General features: G+C 39.5%; 1 pseudogene; it reads left to right on the top strand.

Moving 5' to 3' along the window:
* The first annotated feature begins 2,468 nt into the window (after positions 1-2,468).
* LOC109730726 (proteasome subunit alpha type-2 pseudogene) lies at positions 2,469-14,675 on the top strand (annotated as a pseudogene).
* The last annotated feature ends 883 nt before the right edge of the window (positions 14,676-15,558 follow it).

Here is a 15,558-nt window from a genome sequence, read left to right as displayed (position 1 = left end):
GAATTCGGGAATTAGGTGTTAAATTGAGGTGTAGACTTGCTTCCATTTTAATCCTAGCTGCTGGAGAAAGCTGCCTGAATTTCTGGAGGAATTTTTATTCTCTTCCTTCCAGGTCATTCTGAGTTTTCTTTATCATCTCATTTTTAACTATGTAGGTTATTTTTCCCAGCTCAAATCTGTTCCCAACATCAAAGTTGTTGAAAATATTTTTGGATACTGTTATGGTAAATGTCATGAGGTAAAAATGTTGTCATCTTAACAGCTGGCCTGAGGCTGCTTCTTAAGGAGGTAACTACCTCAGTTTTGAGAAAATACTTTGATAAGTAACTTGGGGTAGAAGGCGAGACTGACAGGAACCTTGGCTACAAAGCCACTGGCTAAAAGGTAAATAAGAATTAGGTTTGCTCTGGAGGGGGGGAGGGGAATGAAACAGAGGGAAGGAGATTGAAAGGAGGAGGGAAAGGAGAGAGCATTTCGACTACGATAGGTCTGTGTGTGAAGATTAAGTGCAGGTTACTGGCTGTCCCCAGAGTAATGTGGAGCCCATATCCCGACCCCAGAGATAGTTTAGTGCCAGAAAATTCTGAGAACGGGAATGCTGGACGTCCAACTTGAGAGTGTTTCATTGCTATGATGTAAACCTGCTCATCTCCCTCCAAAATTTCAGCAAACTCTATTATGAACACTGTGTGTGAGTGTGATTTCTTTTTTTTCCTAAAAGCTTGAAGCAGGGGCTGTTTCTTGCCAGGATCAATGTCATGAAGCAGAAGTGTCCCTGAGAAGATGAGCTGCTCTCATCCCCTGGGAACTTGAGAAACTTAAGGGACAACTTTGGACTTCTGCAAACTCTAGTTTGCGGAGTCCCAAGTTGACAAGTGAATTAAATAAATGCTAAGCAATTAATTAAACAAGTGACTAAGGGTGCTGGAACAAGAATGTAACTTGATACTACCCTGCCCAGGAGCAGGTCAGCACTGGGTGCCCTGCAAGTGCTTTCTCAAGGGTTGTCTCATTTGATCCCACACCACCACCTCTGGGAGGCGGCCTGGATGGAGAGGCTGGTGCCTATTTCATAGGTGCAAAAGAGATGCCCTCTTTCCGTGTCCTTTCAGGCCTGAACTCTCCCAAGGAGAGAGCAATTCAGCTCCCAGCTTCTCCTCCCTGAGGCTGGCGAGAGCCCCTAACACTCTGGATTCGAGACAAAGCGCCCGAAGCGGGCCTCATTCCCACTTCCCAGCAGGCCCTAAACTCTGCTAATCATCTTTGCTGTGCTCCAGGCTACTGTCCTGTCCCTCAGCACTAGGGCCCTGGGTGGGATTCACGGAAGGAACTATGCCTCTACTCATGCTTTTCTCTGCGTTTGTCTGAAGAGTCAACTGCTTGTCCTCAGAACTGCCAAGGAAATATGCTTCCTTCGGGGTTCAAGGCCCAAAATACTGTGAGCAGATGCAGCTCTCCTCTGTTTACTGTTTCTTGGGTTCCTCTTTTAGAAGGATTCTCATCCTGTGAGTTTTCTTCCGTGTAACAGAAGGTATTTTAAGCTTTTTGGGGTGGGCGGATGGGGCTCGGGGAGGATTAAGCACCTATGTCCTGTGTCAGAAACACCTCAAAAGCATCATCTCTTCCAGAACCTTGCACATACCGGGTTAATATCCATAACTATAGGAATATAAGAGGGTTCTAATCATTGTTGTTTGTGCTTGAGCATGAAACAGACAAAAGTAAACCCGTCTGTTTCCGTGAGCTCACGTGCAATCAGAGTAAGAACTGTGGTTTCCCAGTGAAACAGCCTTTGGGAAGTGGACAGTCCAAACAGACTGTGCCAAGAGCTGTGCTACCCACTAACAGTTTACCCACAGAGCCGAGGCATCCAAGAGGAGAGAAGCCTCTGTTGGAGACAAGAGTCCAAGACGGCTCCAGAAATGAGCTGGCACATGCAGTTGGCCTCAGAGGCGCCTAGCTCACCTGCCTGAGCACATCTGGTATCCTCTTTGCAAGAGGCTAACCTGAATCTCCCTCCAACATACTGTGATACCCATCTCTTGCAAGTCATCTGTTGCTTAGAGAAAAAGCCAGGCGGTGGCGTGGTTATAAATGACAGGCAGATGCACGACATATCTGAGGGCAGGGTTGGGTGCAAGGTGGCAGGACTACAGGAGGCTGCCTAGAAAATACATTTTTCAGATCTGGGACTCTAGGTATATACCACTGAAGCACTGACTCCATGAACGAGACAGCTGATAATTCACTTGTACCCCATCTGGTCCAAGACTCGGGCCGCCCCAGTACTTCCTGCTAGCCCTACTACTGGCCAGACAGGCTGCCTGGGAGAGGGGGCATCCCCAGTCTGGCCAGGCAGGCGTCACCAAGCCAGATTCTCTACCCGGAGCTGGAGCCCAAGGGGTGCACGCTGACCAGCATTTGTGGAGCACGGGCGCCACCTGGTGACCAGGTCTAGCATGACCGGCATGATTAGCACCCAGTGGACCCCAGGAACAAGCCTGTACAGCAGGGATCATGATGGTAACTGTCACAGTGACTGTAATGATGTCAGCACCACACCAAGACCACACATCTTTCCAGCCAGCCTGCACTCTGCTGTCTCTACGTTTTGCTCAGACAGATCTGTCTCATAACCATATTAACAACAATAATAAAGGTAGCACCTCCAAAAATAAGACTCTCCACCATGTATTGGACATTACCTACTTTATGCCATACACTGAGCTAGGCACAAGGGATTAAAAATTACCAAGATATGGTCCCTTCCTTCAAGGGAATCGTATGCTCTGATAGTTACAATTAACCAAAACATAAGACATCGGTGGCAAAAAAATTTCAATAAGCTATGGAGCACAGAGAAGGTGATAACTCACTGACCCCAGGAGTTGTTTTTAAGATATCATCAAGGATGGACAAGGTTTAAGCAAGTGACAAAGGGAAGGACCCTCCAAGCAAAGGAATGGGCCAGTGAAAGCACACAGTGGGTCCAGGAAACAGCACGTGTAGCTACAGATTTCGCAGGGCACAGATGTGGGGATACAGGAACAGTTAGAACTGGAAGAATAATTTGTGATGTAAGCCAGATGCTGGGTTTGAGCTGTTCTCCTGAGGGCTAAGATAAGTCACTTAAAGGTTTGAAGTGAGGAATAACAAGGTTGGTTTTTATAAACATCTATTTAAGAGGTAAGTGTGCAGGAAAACTGGTTAGAGAAACTGGCTGCAGCATTCCAGCGACAAGATAATCCACCCAACATTCAACAGACATTGCCAGGCCTCTTACGTGCCAGGTGCTGTGCATACAAAAACCCCTTCCCCTGTGAAACCTACACTCTGGAGCATGATGAGGGAGTGGGTAGGACAAATATAGAAGAGGCAGACGCAAGATACTGCAGATGAATTTCCAGAATTTTGATGGCCAGTGGGTAGGAAAGGAGGAAGAGTAAAAGGTTTCCCCTAGGTGACAGGGAGGGATGTTGAGGCCGCCCAAGGCTGAAACAGAGAAAAAAGGGCAGGTGTGAGAGGAAAGGAAATGAGTCCAACAAGCAACTCTGAAGCAAAAGTTCTGAAGCCACAAACTCAACATTACATTGTAACAACCTACCTCTCCCATACCATGAAAATTCAGACTACATTCCCTAGAAAATTCTCTTAGAGGTTAAAATGGTGTTGAAGTAATTGGCAAATATAAATCTCTATAAACAGAAACAGTTTTCCTGGACAGAAACTCAACAGTTCAAGTTCCAAAGAGGAACGATGACCTGCCTAGGAAGAGGCTGATCATAATACCAAAAGGCACAATCCTGAATGCCATAATCCCAAAAGGACAAAGTCCCAAAAATGTCATTCTGGGAAAAAAATTATTTGAAAGATATTTATTTACATTTTTAGAGGGTTTATTGAGAAACATATAAAAACAAAACAGAACACTTCACAGGCCAACTTTACACAATAAACTAGGCAATAACACTCATTAGGTATACTAATGACAGTCTCTGGGGTAAAACAGTTATGAGCAGACAAACCATATAAAGAAAGAGATCACAAAGGGAAATGTACGAACACATCATGATGGTTGGTAATTGCATGCACCCAGATTTATAACTGCAGTCACCTGAAATACTGTACCCATACACATCTCCTTAAATCAAACAATTTCTGAATAAGACAATAACAGGTTCCACCTAACATGATGCGAATATCCTGTGACTGTGACTTTCAGGATTTGAGACTTTAGGAATTTAAACTTTAGAGAATTTGATCTTTGGGGATTTTAATGTTGAGTATTATGGCATTCTGGATTTTATCTTTAAGGATTATGATCCAAACCCACCTATGAATAACTGGAGCTAGTGGCCTCTGGGAAAACATCTCTAATTCATAAAGGTAGCAGGCCCAGAAGGCCCTTCACCTGCAGTTATTCACATCGTTTTCTTTGTCTGGCTAATTTCTAGTCCTTAAAAACTCATCCCAATTGCTCCTCTTGGAAGTCCTCTCTGAGCACATCTTCCTTCTACCCGACTCTCTGCTATAAGCTGTTCCCAATAGTACACTGCGTTTACATCTCTCATAGGTCTTTTCACACTGAACTGTAGTATTTGTGTGACAGTAATTTTATGCCCATGGTTTAAAATGTCACTCGAAAATTCTTCGATATCTTCCAATCAAGAGGTGGGATCTAGCTCCCCTCCCCTCGAATACAGGCAGTCTTGTGACAACTTCAATAAATAGAATATAGCAGAAGTTACACTATGAGACTCCTGATTCTAGAAAAGGCCTGGAGGTATCCATGTGGTCTTCTTGAAACACTTGATCTTGAGGGGCACACTCTTAGAACTCTTCCTCTCTGAGCCCTGCTGTCAGGGAGAGAAGCCCATGCTTCCAGAGAGAGCCACATGTATGTGTTCTGGTTGACAGTCTCAGCTGAACTAAGAGCCTTCAAGTCATCCCCACCCAGGCACCAAACCTGTGAGTGAATAAGCCATCTTAGGAGGGGAGCCCCAGCCCCAGGCATTCGGTTCCACAGCTGAGGCCTCAGACATCACGGGACACAGAAGATCCACTTGTACCATGACTTTTTTCTGAATTTCTGATCCATAAAATATGTGATCATGATAAAATGGTTGTTTTAAGTGCTAAGTTTGGGGATGACTTGTTACATAGTGATAGCAACCAGGAAAGTCTGTCTCTCCCAGACTGTCAACACATTTAAGGTAAGGGATATTACTCCCATCTATAGATCTCCCACAAGGTCTGGCACAGAACTGAGACACGTTTGATGAAACGTGAAGAAATGAGGGAATTAAAATATGGTTTATTTGATGGTCCACATTGCCTTCCAGTTCTTCTTGCCTATACCTTGTAACCCTCAGTGCTGTGTGTCCTGAAAAAGTTGCTTCAGTTCTTTTGAATTCAGAGAATAGTATTTACCTCACAGGATTGCCTTGAAAATTAAACAAGTTAATCAATGTGAAATTACCTTGCACAGTACCTCAAACCTTACCCATGTCCACTAGATGTTTGCTAAACCAGTATATTGAAAATGATGACTGCTAACATTTACTGAGTGCTTAGCATAAATGAGGCATTGTTCTAAATGCTTCCTCCAGTTACTTTATTCAATCCTCACAGCTACCTGTGGGCTATGCATTATTGTATAGAGGAGGACATGGAGACATGAGGTACCTAGGTCAGGTCACACAGCAAGGGGTACCGCAGGCCCAGCAGTTACCTATGTGAGGTCGCAAGCTCCTCAAGACAAAGGTCTGGATCTTCTCTTCCCCTCCCCCAAGTAGAAGCTGCATGCAATAGACACTCTGGCTTGGCTTCCCATCCGGCCATTTCCCCCTAGTGGTTAACCTTGCTAGAAGCCTTATTAGAAAAGGCTTCAGGCCCCTTCCTGCTTAATGACAGTTTAGGGAAGTAAGATGTCAAAAAGTTAAGAAGAACAGGCCTAAGAGAAATCAAGAGACAGCACTCCGGTAGCATTACAGGGAAAAGAAGGATACAAGTGTTCTTCCTCTTTTGGAAAGATGAAAAAGAAAATATGGACATTAGTGACAGTATGCAGGCATGAGGCTGGGCAACAGGAGTTACTTCTGACTTCTAGAGGGTCTGACTCAGATGTGCTTGTGAATGGCACCGGCAGAACCAATGCCATCAGGAAAATACGTGCACAGTTTCTCCCACGAGAAGGCAGCCAGCCATGCAAAGAAGCCCATCTGGGCACAGCCCTGGGCCCTCCTGTCCCGTGACTCCAGGATAAATGGCTTTGGAGTCTTATCTTACACAGGGGAGAATTTAATCTCTTATCTTTGGCAGTTCTAACTTCCCCCAATTCTTATTCTTATTATTGTCATACAGAAAAGATCACTGTATCAGTGTAAAAGCATTCAAAACAATACTGAAAACATTTCTGAGTGGAACCCTTGAAAGAACAGTAATAACATGTACCTAAAACAGCCCTCCAAAACTCAAAACTTTCTGCAATGGGTTAATATGGGTTTACTTCACCAGTATGGGGAATAAATATGGTCATATTGTTTGTTTTTTCAATTGATTATTCTTATAATCAGAAAGTCCAGTAACCACTTACTAAATGCCTGCCATGTTCTAGAAATTCTCAAACACTGGGGAAATGGCAGTGAACAAAACAAAGATCTCCATCGTTATGGAGCTTATTCTCTAGCACGGGGAGTTGGCCAAACAATAGACATAAGTAAGTCAATAGTTTAGCATATTAAAAAGTATTAAGTGTTAAGGATAAAAAAAAAGAGCAGGTTAAAAAGGTTTGAAATGCTAAGATAGGATTCATTGAGAATGTACATTTAAGCAAAGCCTTAAGAAAGTGACCTTGGCCTTCACAAAGTCATAAAAGTCCTACCTGTACCTATACTCCAGGTTTCTAGTGTCTCACATTTGTACAATTAAGACAGACCTCTCAAATGATGCATCAAGTTTTATTCCCAAATGACCTGCTGAGTTACACTTACACCAAAAAAGTAGCAGTTATTTCTCTCACTTATAAATGTCAAGTTTTCCCAGAATTTATACAAGTAGGGATATAATCCAAAAAACAGGTGCATAGAATATGAAGGTTAATGGTACATCTGTGGGTCTCAGATCACCAAGATGTGATCTTTGTGTTTATTATAAATCTACGTGAAGTTTCCAGGAGGCCACTTGGCACCCAGAGAAGACTCAGTAAATTTTAATGACATTTTCCCCCTATTTTTCTATACTTTGTGCAACCACACCCCTTTGTTCAAGAAATCTCACGTTATCCTGATACAAAGCCTATACTCTGGATCACTGGGAACACCTCGAGTCTACAGTCCCCAGTGACTATAGTAATTACTCTTTAAGATTGAGCACGATCCCTTAGTACCCAGTAGTGTCTGTAGACAGTAGGCATATAATAAATGTTTCCATAAATAATAGAGGTTTTGCTTCCAGTAATAGTGGAATGGGCAATTCAGACCAACCCTCCAAAGAAGAAAACCATCAAATAAGGACAAAATATGAAAGAAACAACTTTTTGAAAGCATTAAAGAACTAATGAGAAAACAAATAAATAAGGCAGATTGCAGAGGAGAGACAAGCCCAGTAAGGTGAACCCAGAACTTGGGGCTGCTTTAGCTGAGAGACTACGTAGCTGTGACCACCACAGAACTCAGAGGTAATGTAAACTGGAATAATCACTTTGGAAAGTTTGACAGCTAATAAACTTGAAGATATAACATACTTTATACTCTAGCAACTCCACTCCTAAGTATGTAACCCACAGAAAAGTGTAAGCACCCAGAGCCATATATGACAATGCTAACAATGGTATTTTTAGAATAGCCCTAGACAGGACAACTCATGTCCACGGTAAATTCAGAGTACTGTACAAAATAAACAGATTGCAGCACACACAATAGTAAGCTTAAAGCTGAGTGAAAGAAGCCAGATACAAAAAAAAGCATATTATGTGTAATTCCATTTACATAAGATTCAATTACTAGTCAATGTAACCTCTACTTCTTGGGGAATGCCCATTAAGACAAAAGTAATTATTACAAGATTATTGTGATTAAAGTGATTATTACATGTTTGTCTTAGGGAGAGGCAAGAGTTGTGATTGCAAGAGGGTACAAGATAGTCACGTTTAGCTAGAGGGTTACCAATGTTATTGATTTTTCTCAAAGAACCAGTGTTCGGTTTTGTTAATTTTTGTTTGTTTTCCATTTTTATTTCACTGATTACTGATTTTATCCTTATTACTTCCTTTTATGCTTATTTTGGGTTTGTCTTTTCTTTCCATTTTCTTAAGATGGAGGCTAATATCATTAATTTGAAAATTTTTTCTATTTTAATACAGTGTTATAAATGTCCCTCTAAAAGCATTTTAAGATTGCTTAATCTGCATCTAATAAATGTCAATATATTGTATAATCATTTTCATTTAAGAAATTAAAAGAGGCTATTACAAACTATTTTATGCCAATAAATTTGGCAACTTAGATGAAATGGACAAATACCTGGGAAGATACTGTTAATGATTTAGATGTGTCCCCCACAGTTCCTGTGTTGGAAACTTGACCCCTCAGTGCAGACATCTTGGGAGGTGGCACCGTTAAGAGGTACTTAGGTCAGGAAGGTGTAACCCTTTTGAATGGATTAATCCCATTTTTGTGAAAGTGGGTTTGTTATCATGGGAGTGGGTAACAATTCAGCCCCTTGCTCTGTTTCACCCTCTTTTGCCCTTCTGCCACGGCATGACAAAGAAAGAAAGCCCCACCAGATGTCAGCACCTTGATCTTGGGCTTCCTAGTCTCTAGAACTATGAGTCAGTAAATTTCTGTTTATTATAAAATTACCCAGTGTGGTATTTTGTTGTAGCATCACAAAATGGACTAAGACAGATACAGATGAACAAAGTTCATCCAAAAAGATAATCTGAATAGAACTGTACCTATTAAAGAAACTGAATTTTTAGCTAACCTTCCCACAAGAAAAATCTCTAGGCCCAGCTGGGCTCATTGATGAGTTTTACCAAACATCTAAGGAAGAAATGCACCAGTGCTATACATACTCTTCCAGAAAATTAATGAGGAAGGAAAACTTCTTATTTCATTAGATGAAGCCAGCACTTTTCTGATGCCAAAACCAGGCAAGGAAATTACAAGAAAAGAAAACTAAAGCCCAATACCCATCCTGTCCATAAAGAAAAACAATTCTTAAAATTTTAACAAATCAAATTTAACAAAAATAAAAAAACACAACACATGATGACCCAGTGGGTTTATCTCAGGAATTCAGAGTTAGAAATCAATCAGTTGTAAGAATCAACCAAAGCAATTCATCATATTTACAAACTAAAAAAAAAAAAAGAAAAGAAATGAAAATCTGTTTAGCTAGAGGGTTACCAATGTTATTGATTTTTCTCAAAGAACCAGTGTTCGGTTTTGTTAATTTTTGTTTGTTTTCCATTTTTATTTCACTGATTACTGATTTTATCCTTATTACTTCCTTTTATGCTTATTTTGGGTTTGTCTTTTCTTTCCATTTTCTTAAGATGGAGGCTAATATCATTAATTTGAAAATTTTTTCTATTTTAATATAGTGTTATAAATGTCCCTCTAAAAGCATTTTAAGATTGCTTAATCTGCATCTAATAAATGTCAATATATTGTATAATCATTTTCATTCAGGTCAATGTACTTCATAATTTAGTTTGATTTTGTCATTAAAAGTGTGTAGCTTAGTTTCAAAATATTTAGAGATTTTCCAGATATCTTTGTTACTGATTCCTAATTTCTTTCTTTTTTTTGCCAGAGAATATAATTTGTATGATTTGAATCCTTTGTTTATTATGACTTGTTTGATGGTCCAAAGTATTGTCTCTATTGGAAATGTTCTGAAAGTATATGAAAAAAATGTATATTGTGGTGTTTGGTGGAATGCTCTATAAATGTCAGTTAAGTCAAGATGGTTGATAGTGTTTTTCAAGTCTTCTATAGCTTTACTTTCTGTTTACATGCTTTGTCAATTACTGAAGATATTAAAAAATCAACTATATTTGTGAATTGGCTATTTCTCCTTGCAGTTCTAAGCAATCTTTTTTTCATGTATTGAGTTTGTTATTATGCACATATACATTTATAATTGTAATTTACTCTTGTTGAATTGATCCCTTTGTTACTATAAACAACTATCTTAATCCTTAAGCCTGGTAATATTATCAGCTCTGAAGTCTACTTTTGTTTGCCATTACTACAGCCAATCTGTTGTTTTTTTTTTAAATTAGTCTTAGCATGATATCTTTCTCCATCCTTTCACTTTAAACCTTGTGTGTCTTTATATTGGGTTTTGAGTAGTTAGTGGGTTTTGAGTAGTTAGCATACTATATAGTATAGTGGGTTTTGAGTAGTTAGCATATAGTTGGGTCTTGCTTTTTTCATTCAATCTGAACTTTGCCTTTTAATTGGGTGTTTAGATCATTAACAATCATTGTAATTATTGGTATGGTTAGACTTAAAGCTATCACCTTGCTATTTATTTTCTTTTTGTCCCGTTTTTCCTTTGTTCCCTTGTTATTGCCCCCCCAACCCTACTTTTCTTCTTTCTTTTCAATCAACTGAATTGTTCTTAATGATTCCATTGTATCTCCTTTGTAGGCTTATTAGCTATAGCTTTATTTGTTGGGGAGAAGAATTACTTTAGGGTTTACACTATAAATCTTGAACTTATTGCAGTTTTCTTTTACATACATAGTGTTATACTTTATAGTGTAAGAACCTTATAATAAATAGTATAATTCCATTTGCCATTTCCTAAAATTTGTGTGATTGTTTTATTTTGACATGTGTTATAAACTCCACTAGAAGTTACTATTTTTGCATTAAGCAATTGATTATCTTTTAGAGAGATATAAAAATAACAAAAAAGTGTGTATTTACCTGCATGTTTACCATTTTTACACTTGGTATTACTTACATATGCTTGACTTTTTTTTTTTTTTTTTTTTGAGACAGAGTCTCGCTTTGTTGCCTAGGCTAGAGTGAGTGCCATGGCGTCAGCCTAGCTCACAGCAACCTCAATCTCCTGGCTCAAGCAATCCTTCTGCCTCAGCCTCCCAAGTAGCTGGGACTACAGGCATGCGCCACCATGCCCGTCTAATTTTTTATATATATATATTAGTTGGCCAATTAATTTCTTTCTATTTATAGTAGAGACAGGGTCTCACTCTTGCTCAGGCTGGTTTCGAACTCCTGACCTCGAGCAATCCGCCCGCCTCGGCCTCCCAGAGAGCTAGGATTACAGGCGTGAGCCACCACGCCTGGCCATGCTTGACATTTTAAAACATTTCTTACAGTGTGGGTCTTTTGGCTGCATATTCTTTCAGTTTTTGGATGTTTGAAAAAGTCTTTATTTTACCTTTGTTCTTTGAAAGATAATTTTCACTATGTATAGAATTCTTGGTTGTCAGGATTTTTTGTTTGCTTTCACTCTGTTAAAGATGTTGTTCCACTGTCTTCTGTCTTCCACTGTTTTCAATGAGAAGGTTCCTGTCATTTTTATTTGGGCTTCTCTGTATATAGGATGTTTTTTCCCCCTGGATGCTATTAAGATTTTCTTTTTATCACTGATTTAAAGCAGTTTGATTAAGACATGTCTTGATGTAGTTTTCTTCGTGTTTCTTGACATCCGGGTTTATTGAGCTTCTTGGATCTGTGAGTTTATAATTTTCATCAAACTTAACAAAAACACAACTGCTGGCCATACTGTCTCCAAGCATTTTGTCTGTACCCCTGCTCCCAATACCTTCCTCATCTCCTTTGAGAACTCTGGTCATATGCATATCAGGCTGCTTAAAGATGACCCACAGTTTACTGAAGCTTTTTCCATCATGTTTTACTATAAACAGTTAGGAATGGTTTCTATTGCTATGTCTTCAAATTCTATGATTCTTCTTTTTTTTTTCTGTCTAAACTGCTGTTACTCTCACCCAGTGTATTTACTTTAAATATGCTATATTTTTCATCTCTTACATGTTATTTTTCTGGTCCTTTTTAGATCTTCTACGTCTCTACCTTCTTGACCGTATGATATATAGTTGTAACATCCTTTTGTATTAATTCTATTATTTGTGTCACTTTGGGTCTATTTCTTTTTTTTTCCCTTCTCTTCCAGACTGTATTTTCTGGCTTTTTGCATGCCTAGTAATTTGTTATTAGATGCCAAACATTTTGAATTTAGTGTTGTTGCATATTGAATATTTCTGTATTCCTATAAATACTTTTGTACTTTGTTCCAAGAGACAGGTATTTGGAAACTGAGACTTCTGAAGTTAACTTTTAAGCTTCACTAGGTGAGATCAGCCTTTCATCTAGCGTTAATTTGCTCCCTCATGAGGCTATACTTTTATGATACTCTATCCACTACTGTTTGCATTACGAAGTTTTCTACCATGGTAGCAGGAACACAAACTACTCACTACCTTGAATGAACTTCAGAGATTCCTCCCTCTGCTCCTTTCAGGTGCTTCTTTGTGCAGACTTAGTAATTTCCCCATGTATGCACTAAGTACTCAGCTTAAGTCTCAAGGGGGAACCTCTTTAGATCTCTCCTCTTTTATACTCTGCCCTGTGAACTGCACCCATTTTGGCCTCTCTGGACTCCCAGTTCTGTTTCAAATTAGGGAAATCTCTGGGCTCTGCATTAGCTCTTTCTCCCTGAGCTGCAATCTGGAATCTCTCTTTCCAGGCATCAGCTAGGGCAATCACAGGACTCATTTCATTTGTGTTCCTTCTTTCAGGATTACTGCCCTTCACTGTTTAATGACCAGTGCCTTAAACTAATGTTTCATATATATTGTCAGATATTTCAGGTAAGAAGATAAATCTAGTTCCTGTTCTTTTATCTAGGCTGAAAGTAAACATCAAAACCATTTTTGGAGGCAAGTTTTTTATTTCAATGCTATATGATTAGTTTTAAGGGAAGAGAGTAAAGGTGCTACTTCAACTTAAACTTTCAACTCTTAGAGATTTGAGTTCAAATTTCAGTATTGTCTCCTTGGGTAAATTACTAGCTTCTTTGATTTCCAGTTCCCTAATACTACAATGGAACTAATAACACCTGCCTCATAGGGTGTGAGGATTGAATGTGACATAAACAATCTATTTACTCTATATCAGATATATACCTCTTAGATTTTTTCTTCTTTCTCCTAAAAATAAAATATCAGAAGAAACTATTTATTAGAAGTCTGCCTATATTGATAAAAGCAATCAGCAAGCAGCCGTTTCCCTCTAATATCTAAGATCCTACCTATTATAGAAAAAAATTTTTTTATCATAACATACTACTGAAAAGCCAGACACAAAATGTAATTCTGGGCAAACTGCCTGTGATTTTTTTGCTATGTGAAACTAAGTGGAAAGGGATAGCCATGCATTCTGCCCTGTCTACTTCTGGTTTGGATTTGGCAGTTTTTAAGTGGGGAACAATCCAGAATTCCAGTTCTGTCAGGAAAAAAACAAACAAATGAAACAGATGACAAATCATTTGTCTAAGACCTGAAGCCAAACTGGCTCCAGTAGCTGCTGGGATAGTAGTAGGAGCCAATTTCCTGGAGTATTTACAAAATCATTTGTAAGGATAATATTTTCCAGACTTTTACAGGGACAGCTAAGGGTGGATTTTTTGGTCTGCAGATTCCATAGAGTCAGCAAGCATTCAAGAGGCAGCTGCTGAGAACACCACCTCCCAACCTAACTTTACTCCCCTATAAAGGCCTGACACAGGCACTGAGATGGAGGATAAACTATGGTCTTAACTCTTCAAACATATACCACAATCTAAAAGAGCAACAGGTGATACACAGCTAATCAGAATCAAATGAAATGTGCTTTATGGGAGGTACTGGCAAACTGCTGCAGTTAAGCAAGACAGAGATAAAAGATCAGCAAAGGGCTCTCTGGGTAAAGATGCAGAGCATGGTTACAGCTTTTCATTGACCACATTCAGCCTATCTGGTAAACCTTCCCATACTGACTATGCTTTGCTCGCTGTAGCTGGAGGAGCCTCTTCACTGGGAATTAAAGCTGCAAATGGTGTGGTATTAGCAACTGAAAAAGCAGAAATCCAATCTGACAGTGAGCAAAGTGTACACCAAATGGAACCAACTGCCAAGCACATAGGTTTGGTATACAGTGGCAAGGCCCCAGATTACAGAGTGCTTGTCCAGAGAGCTCAAAAACTAGCTCAGCAATGCTGTCTAGTTTACTAAGAACCCATTCCCACTGCTCTGCTGGTACAGAAATTAACTTCTCAAATGCAAAAATACACCCAGTCAGGTGGTGTTTGCCCATTTGGAGTTTCCTTGCTTATTTGTGGTTGGAATGAGGGACAGCCATATTTATTCAGGCAGATCCATCTGGAGCTTTCTTTGCCTAGAAAGCCACAATAAATGGAAAGAGCTATGTGAATGGGAAAACGTCTCTTGAGAAAACATACAACAAAGACCCAGAATTTAAGATGCCATTTATATAGCCATCGTAACCTAAAGGAAAGCATTAAAGGACAAATGACAGAAGATAACATAGATGTTGGAATCTACAATGAAGCTGGATTTAGGAAGCTTACTTTATTCAACTAAAGTTAAGGATTACTCGGCTGTCATAGATTAATAATGAAGTGACTGAAAAATCTAGAATTTCAGATAATCTCTTTATAAACATGCTTAAAGTATTTTTTGTAGACTTATTTCTATGGGCCTTAATGAACTGATGTTTTGTAAATGACACTTATAAATCAGGATAAACTGTTAAGATTAAAAAAGATGAACAAAACCTTCAAAGAAGAGATGACTGAATATTTCGAGACACAGGCAGAAATAGAGGAGTGAAGGAAAAGAGAATTCTAAGTCAAAGTAGGGAAGAATATGTAAAGGGTAATGGTAAATGAAACTGAGGCCTGATCTATACAGGATTAGAATATGACAATTAGACATGTTTTTAGCTGAAAATAACAGAATTCTTGACTAATAAAGCCTGTGATGGTTAATTTTTGGTGTCAATTTGACTAGATTAAGGAATACCTAGAAAACTGGTGTGTCTGTGAGGGTGTTTCCAAAGAAGATTGGTGTGTGAAGAATCTAAGTGAATTGAGTGGGGAAGATCTGCCTTCAATATGGGCAGGCACCATTCAATCGACTGGGGCCTGGAAAGAACCAAAACAGACAGAGGAAAGGAGAATTGGTTTCTCTTTCTCTCCTGCAGAAAGGACACACTCTTCTTCTGCCTTTGGATATCAGGACCCCAAGATCTCCAGCCTCAGGACTTCAGGATTTATATCAACCCCTTATGGCTCCTGGGTTCTCAGGCCTTCAGTCTCGACTGAAAATTACATCAGCTTCCCTGGTTCTGACACTTTTGGACTTGTACTGAGCCATTCTACCAGTATCCCAGGGTCTCTAGCTTGCAGACGGCCTGTGGTAGAACTTCAGATTCCATAACCACATAAGCCAATTCCGCAGATAAATCCCCTCTCATTTATCTGTACACCTACCTA

The sequence above is a fragment of the Microcebus murinus genome, chromosome 4 (assembly GCF_040939455.1).
Source record: "Microcebus murinus isolate Inina chromosome 4, M.murinus_Inina_mat1.0, whole genome shotgun sequence".
Taxonomy (NCBI): Eukaryota; Metazoa; Chordata; class Mammalia; order Primates; family Cheirogaleidae; genus Microcebus; species Microcebus murinus.
The sequence above is the reverse complement of the archived record's forward strand: the minus strand, read 5'-3'. Positions and strand labels throughout refer to the sequence as shown.